We start from the raw sequence: 6000 nt of genomic DNA, 5'->3' as shown, positions 1-6000 counted from the left end.
AGTTGACATTCAGTGGTGACCACAGCATGCATGCTCCCTATATTTCAAGGAAGAAGGTAAAATGATACAAATGGCCCCAGAGTTGGGCCCTCTCCCTTCTCTCCATGTCAGCCTGAAGGGTCATCTCCCAGGCTCTTTCCACTGCTTGATGGGTGTTTTGGATGCAAATGTTAAGCCAGTTGCCAAAATTCTGTGGCAGCTAGCTTTCCACTGGGAATATATTCCCCTTAACAAGTAGGTAGGCAATCTTCTCTGTCCTTTGCAGGTTACAGAAATCACACCAGGCACTGTCTATGTTAAAGGATCTCCATTTGCCAAGGTTCGATTTCATCAATAGCCTCTGGGGACTTGGTGAACATTATGGTTTAGGTATAAAGTGCCCCTCCCCCTTAAGGATCATATGTCGAAGGCCTGGTCCCCAGCAGGTAGAATGATTGAGATTTTGAAAGTATTAACTTCACCACTGGGTAATCCACTGAGTTCATACTAAATGGACTCATAGGAGAACTTACTTGGAGGATGTGGGTCACTTAGGGCCCATCTTTGAAGTGTATCTTGTCCCTGGTTCCTTCCTGTCTGTCTTTTGCCACCTATCCACCATGAGGTTAGTCACTCTGCTCCACCACATGCTCTCCCATGATGCTCTGCTTCACCATGAGCCAGCCCAGAAGTGACCGGAACAAGAACCATGGACTGAAACTGAGCCTAAACTGTTTGCCTCAGGTATTATGAAAAGTGACTGACAGGCTAGGGTTTCCATGCTATGCCAAGTCCAAGATCACTAAGCAGCATCAGTATGATGACTTCCTGAAAGGAGACAAGGAGCTCCCACTGGTGACCATGTAGGAAGAACCTCTCCCCTCCTCTACCCCTTCCCTGCCCCCTAATCTCAGGGAAGGAGGCAAAGGGCAGGGAAAGGAGCAGATTCAAAAAGGTCAACCACATCTCTCCCCCTCTCCAGGTCAGTGGGGCCATGGACGCTAACCAGAGCTAGAAAGGAGCAACAAGCCTCTGATGGAATGAATTTGAAACTGAAATGTTTCCCAACTGGTAAAAACGGAGCTATTCAAGAGTTTCTGTGATGATTAAGAAGCCATAGAAAGGCCAGGAACTGGTGACTAATGCCTATAATCCTTGCTTCTCAGGAGACTGAGGATCATGATTCAAAACCAGCTTGGACAAACACATCTGAGAGACTCTTATCTCCAATTAATCAGCAAAAAAAAAAAAAAAAGCCAGAAATGGAGGTATACTAGTCTTGAGTGAAAAAGCCAACTGAGAGCAGGAGGCCCTAACTTGAAGACCTAGTACTAGCATGAAAAGAAGCAAACAAAACCTACATAAAGCATTTAGTTGGTGTCTGGTAAATACTGTTGTCTTAAATATACATTATTCTTTTTTACTAACCTCTGCTCAGAAATGCATAGCAGGTTCCAGATGTCACATCTTCTTGCTCATTCAGCACACCTCTTTTTTCCTGGCTTTCTTGCTACCATCTCTCTGGCCTCTCCTTCGTTGCCATCCTGTTAGCCCTTTTCCCTCGTTTAGCCTCCTCAGGCTCAGTCTTGGCCCTCTGCTCTTTCTCACACCCAATCCTCCCTGGGGGTGACCATATACCCTCACCACTTTAAATGTCACCTGCAAACCTCCTGTCCCAAATACACAGCTCCAGCCCAGGTAGTTCCTTCACATAGATCTTGGGCCTCTCATACTTAATATGTCCAAGTATGTCAGATGCTCCCCTTGTCTATTCTTCTGCATCTTCCCATCTACCTACCTTCCGGCCCAGCTGGTTGGCCAAGCTTAAAACTGGAAATGAACCTTTAAGCCTCTCTCTTCATCATTTGCTTCACCAAACCATCATCAAGGACTCTTATCTCTGCCCCAAACATCCCTAGTGACTCCCTTCTCTCCATGTGCATACCCACCACCACCACCATCCACACCATCCTTAGCTCTCATGGAGGTCAGAATCGTGGACAGAGATTACAAACTGGTCTCCTTGCTGTTATTCTTGCTTGATATGCTTTCTGTGGTAAAAGACACATAAACTTCAGCATGTTAACCACTGCACAGGGCTACAATTCTGTGGCACTTAGTACATCCAAAGTGTTGTACAACCATCACCACTATCTACTTCCAGATCATTTTCATTACCCCGAAAGGATTCTTCAGACCCATGAAGAAATCAGTCCCCATTCTCCTTCTCCTTAGCCCCAGGCAGCCACTAATTCGCTTTCTGACTCTATAAATTTAGCTGTTCTGGACATTCTTTATACATGGAATCATATGTGGCCTGTTGTGTCTGGTGCTCTTTGTTTCCCCTTAACCTAATGTTTCCAAGGCCTCTCATTTTGCAACAGTCTTTTTTTCTATCCTTTGCTTCCACTCGGGCCCCCTATTTATGCTCACAAAGATGCCAAAGTCATCTTGTAAAAAAAAATGAGTTATTCTCTGTTTAAAACCTTTTGCCAGCTGCCTGTTATACTTAGGACAGAGCGTAAAAGTTTTAATATGGGGCTGGGGATATAGCCTAGTGGCAAGAGTGCCTGCCTCGGATACACGAGGCCCTAGGTTCGATTCCCCAGCACCACATATACAGAAAACGGCCAGAAGCGGCGCTGTGGCTCAAGTGGCAGAGTGCTAGCCTTGAGCGGGAAGAAGCCAGGGACAGTGCTCAGGCCCTGAGTCCAAGGCCCAGGACTGGCCAAAAAAAAAAAAAAAAAAAAAAAGTTTTAATATGACCTGTGAGAGCCTGCATCACCTGACCTTGGACCTCCCCTCCATTGCCACTTGTGTTGTAATCTCCTCCTGGATCACTTGGTCCCAACTGCATTGTTCATTCTTGGCTATACCCAAGCCTTTTCCAGACACAGAACCTGAACACATTTCCAATGCTATTCCTTCCTCCTGTCTGCTTTCTTCAGAGGAACCCTCCCTGACCCTTCCATCAAAAATTACTTCGTCCCTCTATTTTTCAGAATACCTATTGTGTTGTTTCATAACACACATCATCATCTGTATGCTGGCATTCTTTTGACTGTCAATCTAATAAGAAATGTTTTATATTTGCATTCCTTATTAGACTGCAAGCTCAGCGAAGTCAGGAGCCAAGTCCACTACTTTCTTTGCCAGTGTTATCTCAGAAAGTAGCATTGCGCACCTAATAGATGCTTAAAAAAAAAAAAAAGAAAAGAAAATCAGGAAGAGAGGGAAACTAACTCAGCCACCTGCTCTTGCAGGCTAATTCAAAAGTTGTTGAGCTGGATATAAGCTCTCATTTACCCTCATCATCACCACTGTCATCGGCAGTGGCTTCCCGCTGGCCTAATGGGCCAGCATTGCAATAGCCTTAGGAAAAAACATACTTTCTGGATAATTCCAGTTCTCCCCTACAATTTTCACCCCAGGCAGCTGGAAACTAAAGGCCAGCAGCCAGCTCCAGGAAGAAAGATGTTAGAGAAACAGAGGGAGAGACTGTGGGACAATAGTCTAGCTTCTATCTTTCTGGTGACCAAGTCATTATGAACTGCCCTTCACAGGTACTTCTCAGACTTCCTTACACACAGTTCTCTTAGTGGAACAAAAAGAATGAGATGAAATAAATAATAAGTTAAAATAGCTCCCTTATAGCTGCTGCTTACCATCCCAAAAGAAAAAGGAGAATTCAAGAGGACAATGACACTGCCTTCATTGAAACACCAAATGAAGACCATTCCTAGTCATCACTAATTCATTCATTCACACACACACACACACACACACACACACACACACACACACAACCAAAGCTTAACATTCACATTCTCCCTGAAGGAAGCCAGCCTTGCAGACCACCAAAGAACCTGGACCACACCTCAAGATCATCTTTCTAAAAGGACTTGGGCATTTCCTGCTACCTCCCCAGATCTATTATTGTGATCCCAGAAGAGACCAAGCCCAGTTAATTCAGCATCATTTTTAACCAAGAGCAGAGCCAAGCCCAACGTGGGCAGTTCACCACCCTCTGCCTTGTCATCCCATCAGCCCTGCCTTTGGTGGCTCTGTCAGCTGGCATCGTCTTCCTCCTCTTTTGATGTGGCTCTCCATTTGCACATGTCCTGGTCGGAGCACATGGGAGCAAGCCAACGAGGTCCATTAGTGCTCATGCTCCAGGGCTTACAAACAATCGAAGGCCACAAGTGGCTTTTAAAAAACAATGTGAGAACACAAATGGTGCTTTTAACATTCATCACCCCTGCTCATCCCTGCAAATGAGTCTCAAGTCCCATTGAACTGAGTAATATATTCAGCTGGTCCATGAAGAAATATTCACTACACATTATCAAGTGCCAGTCCCTGGGTTGGGCACCCAGGAGGCAATGGTGGTGGAGTTTATGGCACCATTGACAGTAAACACGTGAACAGCTCTGCAGCTCAGTGACTGCTACAGTGAGGAGAGTGACAGGTCTTCTGGGAGCTCCTAGAGGACACTGCTCATCAAGAGTTAGCAAAGGTAAAGAAGGCTGCCTGGTAGAAGTACCATCTACAGCAGTGATATGAAGGATAACTGAGGATTGACAATGAGATACAGGGATGGGATGTAACTCAATGGCAAAGCACTTGTCTAGCAGGTGCAACATCCTGGGTTCTATCCCCAGTACCATAAAAGAAAAGACCAAAACAAAAAAAGGACAGTTAAAACCAAAATCCCAAATACGAAATACATAAAGTTTAGTAAATCTGCCCAAGGTAGAGAAAACAATTTTCAAGAGTTCTTACCAATGACAAGAACTCAATCCATTGGCTGGGTGGTGGGAGATGAGTAGAAGAGATGATGTTGAAGGAAGAGATCGTGAAGTACTTTGTTAGTGACTGTAGAGTTTGATGTTTCTCCTGAGTATATTGAGGAGACAACGCAGGATTTGGGATTCGATCACAGAAATGTTGCATTTTCCAAAGAAATTTTTGACTATAGTATGGAAATTGTAATAAAGAGGACTCTGAAGGGAGATAGACACCATTTAGAGGTTATTAAAAAAAGTCAGGAGAAATAGAGAAAAGAAGAAACAGTTAGAAAGGAGCAAGAGGACTTGATGATGGGAGGGATGAGGACTGAGAAGAAGGGGAGAGCTCCCGATGTCAGTGCATCAAGCAGGGAAGTGAATGGCTATGTGATTCACAAGCACGGAGACTCCAGAGAGGGGCAAGTGTAGAAGACAGATAAATCAGGTTGATTTGTTTTTGTCTTTTCTTTTTTAGTACTAGGGATCGAACTCAAGACTTGCACTTGTTAAGCAAGAGCTTTGCTACTGAACTACATCACAGCCCTGTACATATTTTTGCACATGTTGTTTTACAAGTATCTGAAGAATATTCGTGTGTGGTTATCATACAGGTAGTTAAACATGTGCATCCAAAGTTCTGGAGAGGGGCTGGGGATATGGCCTAGTGGCAAGAGTGCCTGCCTCGTATACATGAGGCCCTGGGTTCGAATCCCCAGCACCACATATACAGAAAATGGCCAGAAGTGGCGCTGTGGCTCAAGTGGCAGAGTGCTAGCCTTGAGCAAAAAGAAGCCAGGGACAGTGCTCAGGCCCTGAGTTCAAGCCACAGGACTGGCAAAAAAAAAAAAAGGTCTGGAGAAAAGTTTGGGCTACACACATTTGAGGATCAAGAACAAAAATAAAATAAAATAGAAGTGTGAGAGAACAGTGGGTTGATGGGATCTCAGAGAAAAATGATAATAAGTAAGGCATCTCTTCCACTATAACAAATGTAAAAGAGAAGAAGAATTGTCTGGTTATAAGTGTGATAAATGTTCAACAACCACCCTGAAAAGAGCTTAATAAAACTTACCAATTTCTGTGTTCTAAATCCTTTCATAGTAATAATTTTCAAGACAGCAATGCAATGCTATTGAGTTCAGAGCTGAGAAGAGATGTGTAAGATGTGCTCTTGTGGACAGGCATAATCTAGCTCCAAGTTGGTCTCATCTCCTCAATTTGGGATACATGTTAT

This window comes from Perognathus longimembris, chromosome 4, assembly GCF_023159225.1.
Source record: "Perognathus longimembris pacificus isolate PPM17 chromosome 4, ASM2315922v1, whole genome shotgun sequence".
In the NCBI taxonomy this organism is placed as follows: domain Eukaryota; kingdom Metazoa; phylum Chordata; class Mammalia; order Rodentia; family Heteromyidae; genus Perognathus; species Perognathus longimembris.
The sequence above is the reverse complement of the archived record's forward strand: the minus strand, read 5'-3'. Positions refer to the sequence as shown.